Below are 11,647 nucleotides of genomic sequence, written 5' to 3' on the forward strand. Positions count from 1 at the left end.
GAAGAGCCACTGGGCTTCTCAGAGAATGAAAGCATTCAAACTTTAAATGAAACCACAAGCCAGGCTTAGAAAAAAACTGCTAAACTGAAAACAACTTGCCTTGCTTCAGTAATTGTTGGTTTCTCTCTGCTGCTGGGAGGTGCATCCAAATCAGGATTTAGAAATCCATCACATTTTGATACAACAAAGAAGGGCTGCGAAACTGAATGAGGGCACCTCAGGCACTACCTGGGAGAGGCGTGCAGTGTGTGAAGCTTGCCTTGCTTTGCCATATTGTATTTATTTCTTGTTTAAAGCTGGAAGAAAGATACTCAAAGAACTGTTTGATGTTTTCTTTATAACACTTTCACTGTCAGTTTTGCTATTTTAACTTTCGTGGGGGGAGGAGGCGACAAAAAAAAATGAAGCTCACCCTGGACTGCAAGGCCCACACAGGATCTGAGAGGTACTCACTGATGACATTTGATAAGAAAGCAGGAGAGGAAGGGAGTTCTAGTTACAGTTGTTATTTTTTTAGACGATATTTGTTTTAACTTGAATGACTAATGAACATTTTTAATGAAGGAAACTTTTGTTAAAGTTTTAACTCTTGCTTGGGACCCTCCAAGCAAAATCATAACAAATCAGCCTTGACCTTCTGGAATTTTCTAAGGTAAAGCAAGAAGGAAGGAACCTTTCTACGATACAATTAAGCCCTTTGTCATTGCAAACAACAAGAGCAACAGTAAACTGCATATAAAAAAAATCCTCTGGCTACCTCTCATATCTTTTCTGTTCACGAGTTTATACTGTTTTCACTTACTGTACTTCAATGAGTTTTGAAGGGATTTTAACAGTCCCCTGCCACTGTCAACACTTAGTAAAGTAAATAGCAAGCAGACAGAAATTAAAGAATTTATTTCCTATCTCTAATGACCTGATGATCAGTTTGCTCAAAGGGTTTTTCTGTGCTCTTTGGAAAGTACTAGCCAGTACTCACAAGCAATGTCCTTTTTTAATTATTATTTTTTTTTAAATGTTTATTTAAGATTCATGATTTTATTTTCAGTTATGGGGTAATTTCAGTTGCTATATATGGAGAAAAACAATATTTTAAAATTTGGAAAAGCTGTGAATATTCTTGTCATTCTCCCTTCCATCATTGTTTTAGGCACTGCACATTCATATAGTCAGCACACAGATCCTGCTCAGTCTACTGCACTTTCAGCAGCCTCCCAAATGCCAGCCAAGTCAGACCCTGCTCAGCTTCCAAAATCAGATGTGATTGGGCATGTAACAATGTAAAGAAAAATAAACCCTGAAAGGCACTCTGAATTATAATGTAGATTTTTTTTTCTGACATGCAAGAAAGAACAAAATGGAAGTTTTATCACAGCTCTGCTTCCTTTCGAGTGTCCCCACCCACCCTTATTACTCTAAGCAACGTTTTCTCAAAATAAAGGCACACTGATCTGTTTGTTATTTTAGGCTCTGAGAAGAAGGTCAGACTGAAACGCTGTCCAAATACATGCCTCTGGTCCCGTTAAGGACCTATAAGTGTACTTATCTCCATCCATTGCAAACCAGTTCATTGCCTTCCAGAGAGAGCTCATGATACTATACAACTCTGTGTATCACTTCACAGCCGTACGTGCTCGTGCATCTTTGCAGGATCTGAAGCTGCTTCATTCCTGTCGGTTCTCACACAGGGAGAGATGCACGTAATTAGCTGCATTAGCCCCATGCTCCCCCACTGCTCGGCTATTATTTTGCTGGCTGGTGACACAGCCCCGAAGCCTCCCTTCCCCTCTGTCACCCTGCGTGGCAGCTGCAGCTGGGCGGCTGGATTTGTGCTCTGCCAGCCCTGGGGGGCAGCGGGGGCTGCAAGGAGGCTGCCAACAGCAGGACCCATAGCCACAGCTGGGGGCTGTGCTCCCTCCTCCCTCATGTGACCGATGCAGCTCCTGCGCTAACAAAAAAAAATTGTGCTTGCTATTTTTGTCCAAATATTTGAGCTCCTCAGACATCGCTGGACAAAACACACCAGCTATTGGCACGCTCTTGCTAATCCAAGGGAACCTTTTGCACAGGCTGCTGCCTTCTAACCTGAGAATCACTTTAATTATCCATTATTTTGTCTTCCTCCCTGTGAGCCTCTTGCTGAATGCATTGTGCCACCCAGCATATTAGTCAATCATCACAGCTTAGGGAGCGCTATACTTTACATCTTGGCTTCAGTGTCATTCATGTGCAGCCAGCGGAGACAGCAAGCAGTTTTAAGACGCTGGGTAGATTTAAGCATGCTAGGGCCTGTCTGTCCCTATAGTAAATAGCTTCCCTGACATTTAAGCTGCACATGGCTTGATGTTAGGTCAAACAAAAATGTCACACTATAATCACTTTTTAAATAGCTGTTTCCGGCTCAGTTAGTACTGTATAGTTCCAGAAGAGAAAGCACTTACAAGCTGACAGACAGACAGAGGAACTGTCTGTATAGGATGTTTGCCTAATCCCATCCCTGCCCTTGCCTGTCAGGCTTGGAGGCTTTGTTTGTTTTAAAAAAAAAAAAAAATTGCGTATACAATTTGATGCCACTGTACTTTTCAGCTGGGCAGACTCTAAAGAAAACTCATGAATAAGTTCTGGGGAGAGTCCTTTGATGTAGCTGTGAGGGGTTTGGGTGGCCCGGGGGGGTACCCTGCCCTCAGCAGCATTTGGGGCTGACACTGTGTCTTGGGGCACTGCACTGCTGAGATGCCGTTGCTGGGAGGAGACATGTAGGTAAAATACTAATGAGCTTTGACAGCTGAAAATGTGTTTCCACATTCCCTGATACCACTCCTCAAATTAGTCTCCACCTCTGAACCAGCCTGTGGAGGACATGGACCCCACAGGGGAAGCCATGCAAGACCAGCCTCTTCTCTCAGCCACCTCAGTTCAGTGTGTGGCTGTCTCCATCCAGTGTCACTGAGGCTCTGGCATCCTGCCCTGCCCTGAGCGGGCACTAGCATGCCCACGGGGCACAGCCTTGGCTTGCCACAGGGCACAGCAGTACTCCCTGAGGGCCTGGTCCCCCAGCCACAGGGACAGGGCAGTGGGTCTGACCACCCTGTGGTGAGGCTGAGGTGTGCATGTGGCTTTCCACAGCCCAAAGATGGCTGGAGGGAATACCTGCACGCCAGCACCTGGAGGCATGTCCATGGTGGCTCCTTCTTACCATTCCCACTTTCCCAAAATTGGCTATGTGTGAAATGCTACCCACCTGCAGCTTTTATCTTTTGCCCACAAGCCCTCCTGCGGGTGATGAACTATTGGTTTTGTGGCAGTGGATGGCAGTAATCAGAAGGTGACAGGGGAATTTTTCCATTGTGGAGCAGTTGCAGAAGGCAAAGCATGAGAGATCTACAAAGACGAGTGACAGCGAGCAATCTTTTGTCCAGGAAGAACAGTGTTGGAGGAGCCACGGAAACCCGTGAGGGTCTAAAACAGTCTTGTCATCCGTGCTCTAGCAGAAGGGAGGAAACCAGCCTTTCTTGACTTCCACTGTAACCTTTTTCTTCTTAATTGGTGTCTGGCCCTATTGTTTCTAACAAGCTGGGAGGCTGGGAAGGTGCTGTAGGCATGACTGAATGCCACCATGAGAGTCGAGCCCCAGCCTCGAACACCCCTGGCTGCTGCCTCGCAGAGGCTGCTGACCCTGGCTTGTAAGTATGACTTGTAAGTCATTTCCTTTCCTGATTAGGTCAGAACGGTGGCACCAACTGGAGCGTGTCAACATGGGGGTTTCCTACTATGTTGATTTTCCTCAGTATTCTGAAACAAGGCACATGCTATTCTTTTTAAGTTGAAAAGCAAGTTTATTCCTGTAGGGATATGTTTCCAAGCTGCATTTAGACAGTAAGCAGTAAATCTTCACACATTCCTTGTTTCGCATTATACTTACAGTGGGTGGTGGCTACTGTCTAATCACATAATAATGGGCATGATAGATAAGCAAAACTCTTCTACATTCGGACTGTGGAAGATAAGCTTTTGCCAAATGCAGTTACAAACTATGGGGCACTATGAAGGGGGAGCTGGGAAAAATATTAGAGCCTCCAGGAGGTAGGGCAAGATAATCTTTGCTTTACAACTAACCAACATGTCTTAACCCAGAAGTAACTTTAATTACACCTCGAATTTGTATCAGCAAACCGTTCTCATTTTAGGCACCATTTAACCACTGGGAATGACTGCAGTCCTCCTCAGCCACTGATGTGAAGACAAGTGGTTGCAGTTGCATGCAAGTTGGTGGGAGCCACTTTGGGGCTGGTGGCGAGTTCATCCTGGCTAGGTAAGGAAGAAAGAGAGGGATGGAGTATATACTGTGCACAGTGAATTTATGAAAAATGACCATGCTTGCAAAGTCCAACCACTCCTCCCTATGTTAGGCCATCCACCAGTATGAAGAATGAAATGGGACTAGAGAAGCCAACTGTGGGCTTTCCTGAGAAAGCAGAAAAAATGGCATGCACTGAAAAACAAATGCTATGATTTGTGATCTTAGACAGATACACTGGCCAAGAGGACTCAGGCTGGGGAGAAGTACAGGCCCCACTGATGGTTCCCAAAGATGCTTTCTAAATATGAGTTTACACTTTGTGTTGTGGAGTTCTGTCTTCTAAGAAACAGTGCACAGCAGGAATGGACAATGGCAGTTTTGTTACATGTTGCGTGTAAAATCTTATGAAATCATCATATATGTCATGATGAACCATCAACGAAATGTAACGTTTAGAACTGTAAGCTATCCCCCTTTGTTTTGACTGCGATCATCAAACAAAGACTTAAGAGAAGTCAGGCAAGGGAAAATATTCTTCAGTCTTACAGCATTTATGCATTAAAACATTCAGCTGAAAGGTACTTCCTAGGAAATCAGAATTTAATAATTGAATATTAGTTAAACTATGACAGTTACCTGTGTTTTTCATGTTGAAAACACTTCATTTCTGTTGTACATACAGCACATACACACTATTCAGTAGTATGTGATTAGTAGACATGTTCTTGCAACATCACACATCATTCTTGTTAATGAAGATCATGGAAACACAGAATGGCTGAGGTCGGAAGCAACCTGTGGATCTCATCTGGTCCAACCTCCCTGCTCAAATCAGGGTCAGCTAGGGCAGGTTGCCCAGGACCATGTCCATAGAGCTTTTGACTGTCTCCAAGGATGAAGACTCTGCAACCTCTATTTGTCATCTTCGGTGACAAAATATCATCCCTTTGTGCGAACTTTAAAAAGAGAGGAACCTCCTATATGCAGCTGTTTAAGAGAAAAGCCAAAAAGACACACTAGAATGAGAATTAAAAAGATGTTAACATTTCCACTTTTTGCTTTGCTGACTCCACATTCTTTTAGTTATATGTAAAAATTTATGCAAGGATTTTATGAACTGCTTCTTTATACCCACAATTTTACTGTTTCTTTGCAAGTGGATCGTAAATCCTCAAATTTTTTTAAAGCTAAGACCTGCAGCCATGTACCATTGAAATTCCTAGGGCTTTTTCAGTATTATGAATTGTCTTCTGAGGCACCACTGTTTTTCATATCCTGTATTTTTCATATGGGAAATCTAATACGGTAGTATCAACCTGGATTTCTACTGTGCAGAAAAATACTGATTTTAACTTACCTGCCTTTTAAAGTAAGGTTCTTTAGTTGAAGCAAATATGCAGTTACTCCCTGCTCTGCACCCCCCTCCCCCCCAAAAAAAACCAACCACTCCACCTTAATTTGGACACTTGGTCTTGAAAATATTTTATATTTTAATGCAAATTTATAATGAATTTACAGATTGTATGGACATTTCTAAATAGAAGACATGCTTTTTTGTGAACTGTGTATTTCAGTTAGGCTTTTCGACCAAGTACATTGGCAGGTGTTGTATATGCCTTGCTAGGTGCAGTTGTGTTTCTGCTCTGTGAGAATATGTATTTTGGTTTTTATTGCTTTGGTAAGAGGAAAATCAGTGAACGTTTTCTTAAGCAGAGGATCAAGATCCCTGTCAGAGAGCTCTCTGAGTGTGAAAGTGCCATAGCATGCATGAAGAGACTCAAGAAAGCATTTCAAGACTTCTGGTAGTTGCAATATCCCAGTGCAAGGCACCCTGATAAACTGCTGTGCAAAAGTGTTCCTTTGTAGGGCACTGACAGGTCGGTGCGGTGACATTAGGAAGATGACAGCAACGCTTGAGCAATGATTCAACATGAAAAATATTCACTGCTTTTTGGCCATTTGGAGAGTCATTCCAAATAATGCTACAAGAGAGGCACATTATAAAGTCGTTGGGGTGAGATTTGTAACTGTCTTGGATAACATAGTTGGCTGACCTTTGTAAACTAGTTACTGCGCAATTCACAGTTCACAATAAAACCTACCCCAATAAAATGTTTGTATATTGGCTTCTTTGTCTAACTGCTTTTCTTTGGTTAATAGGTTTGATTTTTACAAAGCTTGTCAGTAAGATTCTTGCTGTCTCAAAGTTCTGGATTTTTTTTTTTTTATATATATATATATGAACATTTCAGTCAAACCAAATATGACAACTTAAAGAGGTGCAGATGGCTGTTGAGCTGGAGAGGACTGGCTGTCTAAATTAACTGGTAAAAAGGGGAGTCTTCTACTTGGCAGACTGAAGTTCAGCTCTGTGGATTTCATAATTACTTTTTCCTCGGCCTTGGTTCAAGGCTTCAAGTTTTGTATCTTCCCTGGTGTGGATTGTGACTCTACTAATGGTAAGCATTTTATTTTTTAAAAAAATATTCTAAGAGGCAACTGCAAATCCCCTCCCTCCATATCCCTGATTTCACAAGTATATTGGATATTATTATTTTTTGTACACTGGGGTGTCAGTTATTCATTGCTTTTATTTGCCTTTCTCTTGTGAATATTTTGGCATAAAATGAAAAAAAATAATAAGCATGTGCAGAAAAGTGAAAGATAAATCTTTATTTTCTCATGAAGCTTATTTTCCGTGATCTAAGATGTATTTTTTTTCAATTTCTTTTCCTCTTCCCCTCCCCCCAAATTTTTTTCCCCAATTTTTTTTCAGTTTCCTGTTTTCTCATAGCTTAGCTGTGTTGTAAGGTGAGTGTTTTAAGTAGATGCTATTCTGAGAGGAAAAACTGTTCTGCTCAAGAAAAACTGCAAAATCTAGTTTGTTGTCAGAGGAAAAAGTAGTGGTGTCACCCTTGTCTTTTCTTATATCAGAAATGTTTTAATGTCCTAACTAGAAGGCTAAAGTACTATAAAGCAATAATATTTCAGGTAATTGTATTTGGGTTTTTTATTTTTTTGTGGTCATTGACTAGTAATTAAGTAATTAAGGGCTGGTCTTGGATTTTAACTTTTCATGTTTGAAATATGAAACTGTTTCTTCTACAGATTAATCAGACATTTCTTTTATCGTGGCTGATGGCCAAGACAGTTGAATTCCACATTTAGATATAAAGTAACAGCTCCATTTCATGCAACTTTTTGCTTTGAATTTATGACTTGCCACATATAAAAAGGGAAAGCCTTCTACAGTAAGCGGCTGCCATACGATCCCGTATTTCATTGCCATGAAGTGCTTGCACGGCGCTGTGCGTCCGCCCTGCTGGAAGCCCACTCCTGTTCAGGGAGTCCTTAGACCCAGGGAAACATTTTCGGCACCTCTGAATGCAGCTGTGAGAAACAGACAGTACAGTACCAAACGCAGTTTGTTGGCATCGGTTTGAACTTTATTCTGCTCATTTTTTTCTGTTTTCTAGATGGAAACATTTCAGCAAACCTTTCTGTTGGCTTTTTGCATGCAATATTCCTGAAAAAAAGCAGATCTTTCGTGACTTGCAAAATGTGGAAATAGGAATTTCAATGAACGGTTGGAAGCAGCACCTCCAAAACCTTGTTTGCAGGGGTTTTCAGCCATCCAGCAAAGCACAGAAAATGCCACAGTCACTGCCTGTGATGGACACAGCTCAGATTTAGGCTGGGCAATACTCACAGCTTGTCTTAAACAATCTCCTGGCCAAAAAATATTCTGGAAAAGAGGTTATAATTGATTTCTAATAATAAATATTTTTTTTTAACTCAATACCTCATAATGAGGAAAGACAAATGTGTCATTTTCTATCAATCAACCTTGTGAAAAGTAGCCTATCAAAATAATTATGAAGAGCACTTTTATTTTGGGAATGGTATTCACTGCTCCAGTTTCAGATCTTTTCAAAAAGATGTTGTAAAGAAGGATCCCAAGCCAAAATCTTCAGGATGCTTCCACTCCCACTGGAGTTGTGCAAGTTTAGTTCAATGCCATTCTAGTATTATACCTGATGTATTTTTTTCACAAATTAAATAAAATATTTAAATGCTTTATCCAAAACATTGCCATGTATTTTTTCTTTGTGATAGGATGCCTCTATTTAAATTTATCCCTCATTCAGTGCTTAAAATCTTTTTATGTTCTGGGGAGGATGGACACTAGGAGCATGTGCTGAATTGCTGCTAAAACTGGGTGTGAGAACTGGAAAAATATTTCTCTTCAAATCAACAGAGTACTCTGGACAAATCAGGAATTTGTTTTCATTTTTTAATTAAAATGGGAATATTAGATCATGAGCTATTATTCCAAAATTTAAAAAAATCTTTCTGAAAATACCTTTTTCTCCATTTTATCTCTATTTTTTCATCCAAAACTATTTGCCAAATTTGACATAAATTCTTGCATAGTTTCAACATGTGTCTGCTTCTACTGACAGATAAACTGCATAGGTAAAAAAATACTCTTTCTAAAATGATCGTTTGCATATTAGAAATGTATCTGTTGCTTAAACAGCAACAAGTTAAAATTACAGTCGATTTATCACCTAGTTCTATGACACAGAACCATGTTATCTTTTTAAAGAATATATATGTATATGTTCTGCTGCTTGCTCTTGAATCACCCATCGCTGCTGCTTGATCACAAATTTTAATTACAGAGATAGTCTCCCAGACCCTGCTAGTAATTAATTGCTGTAACTTGTGTGTGCTTTTGTGAAGCCTGCAGTGTGCCTGCAGATAAACAACTAATTAACACTTCTATACAAGTGAAATGGAGTTCCAATTATTCCTATCTCCCCCCTGCCCCCTATTCTTCACATGCATTTTGCTTAGGCATTAGGGATGCCTCATGGCTTACCAAACGAGATAGCCTTGTCTTTCTCTCTCCACCATTCAGAAGGGGTTTAATCCAAGTCAGGCTGCTGAGCTGCTGCACCTGCCCTCATGCTGCAGTGCTGGTGGGAAAAGCCTTTTGAAGGACAGAATCAGCTTTTTCTATAAAACAAGGGAGTCATAAAGAGCATTTGGGCAAGAACAGCAGCAGTAGTAGTTTATAATCAGATGTAACGCTGCCAGAGTCTGTACTGATGTTAAGACTCTGTAGAAGTATCCCAGGTCACTAGATTAGCTCAGAGGACTAAAGCAGAAAAATGTGACCAGCAGTATCCAGTGTATATGGGCACAAACTAGGAAATCCAGAGGAATCTGTAACACAGTGTATTACAAGCAGCATAGAGGTGCAAACTAGTCCTGTGACCTGCTTATCTGCAGAAAGCTGGGACTGGGTCCAGCCACTTTGATCCTCCAAGAAAGGAGGGAATGCAGCATCATGTACAGCTAATTTGGTAGAGTTCACCTAGAGTACAGCTCCAGCCCTAATGTGTGGGCCGGCTGGCGTGACCCTGCTGCTGTGCGGGGAGAGCCGCCCGCCTGCCCGAAGCACGGCATTTCTCTTTGGCAGCTGAGTGCCTTCCACAGGGTGGGAATTTTGTCTTCAGAGTTGCTTTAAGAAAAAGATAAATGCCTTGCACTTCTTTTACTCCAAAGAGGGACCCACCTCTTGAGCACAGTAGTCCTCTGTTTCCACCAATGCGTTTGGAAATCTTTACAGCATTCCACCAGAGCTAGTGCAGCTTCGATGCTTTATTTCTCAGAGGCACAGCATGTATGGAACATATTACCTTTCTGGGAAAATCCTGACTTGGATTATTGCTTTGGCACTTTCCGAGTGGTCTTCTCACACTGTATCCCAAAGTGCCTCACAGGGTAATAAATTACATTACCCACAACCAGTATGACCTCAGTAAGATCCACCTATGCCAAGAACAGCTCCATGTTACTGTCAGTTAATTAGTGGTGGTATTGGTTAACTGAGGAAGCGAGAGCCAGGAAGCTATCCTTTACTCTTTGTGGCCAGTGGCATGGCATGGCATGAAAGTGACTGGCAGCTGGCTGAAGAGAGGGTAGGTATCTCCAGGAGTTTGTCCTCTAGCCCATGAGAGGGGCACAGCACGCACACACACCACATGCATGGTCACGCTTGGGATTGTTATCCCACCTGCCTGCAAAGCACGGTCTGAGCCACCCTCACCTTAAGCTGTGCACTGCTCTGGCCTTAAATGCGGATCCCCAAGTCTGCAGCCCTCAAAGTTCAGGCTAAAGCTTGTTCCTGGGGCATACAGAGACTGGTGTGTCTAAGCACACCCAGGGCATCGATATAGCATTAGGCAAACCCGATCGGGCTGTTTGCTGCCTCCCTGTGGGCCATCCAAGGAGTCTTTCTGGGAAGAGGAATCAAAGAGTCTGTATCCTGATGTGGAGTGAAAAAGGCATCTCTGCTTGTGCAGCCTGACATTGTTAGTGCCCAGCCTCAGTTCTTGCAAGCCTAAGTGACAAACCGAGATGCAGTCTGATGGAGAGCTGGAGAAGCAGCATGCAGCTTCTTGGCTCCAGAAGTAAAAGTCTGGCGTTGCCCCTCTAGCTGGAAATGCTGGGGTAGGTGCTGCCGGCAGCATGTGGAGGTGCTGATGCTGCTCATGGTCCCACACACAGCACAACCAGTGCTCAGCACTGACCTTCTAGCTGAAGGCATCCTTCCCCCGCAAACAGAACTGGAGCTGAGGCATTAGAAGGATTTTGATCCATGTGAAAGGCAGGCAGAGAGCATGGCAGGGACGTGTGTGAGCCTGAATGCAGCTGTCAGTCTCAAGATCTCATAGATATGCAGATGTGATCTGATGGACTTCCCCCTGAATGCTAGCATTCTTGGTCTTTCTGTTCCTTCCCAACTTTTGACACCTCTCTGACAGCTCTTTGGTATCACTCCTTGTTTCATTCAGAGTTCATCCACCTCTCTTAACACCCTTTACTCTGTCAGCAACCTTCCTCACCCTCCCACAGAGAGCAGGCACCCAGCTCCCTCCTAGAGCTTTTTATTTTTTTAACATATGAAAATTGCCTTCATGCTTTTCCCTCTCTTCCTCTGCTCTGCTCCACACCACATATTCTGGAAGTCACCTTCAGACCACGCTGGAGTGTTACCTCTATTGCCCAGGGCCAGGATCATGTTACAGCTTTCCTCTTCTAGCTGAAGATGTGTGCTTTGATTTGAACTTCTCCAAAGTTCAGGGATGTTTGGAATCTGGGCTTTTGGCTTGGACCCCTCTCGGTGCCTCGTGTTGGCATCTAGGAGTTGACAGAAGTTGTTTGCAGCTGGGGCAGCCAGGCCTGCAGGATGCAAATGACGAAGAACAAAAGAAACCCCCCCCTGCACTCTAACAAACGATTTAAAACTGGCCCCATGATGAATTGTGTGGCCTT

This window comes from Falco peregrinus, chromosome 7 (assembly GCF_023634155.1).
Source record: "Falco peregrinus isolate bFalPer1 chromosome 7, bFalPer1.pri, whole genome shotgun sequence".
NCBI classification, from domain to species: Eukaryota; Metazoa; Chordata; class Aves; order Falconiformes; family Falconidae; genus Falco; species Falco peregrinus.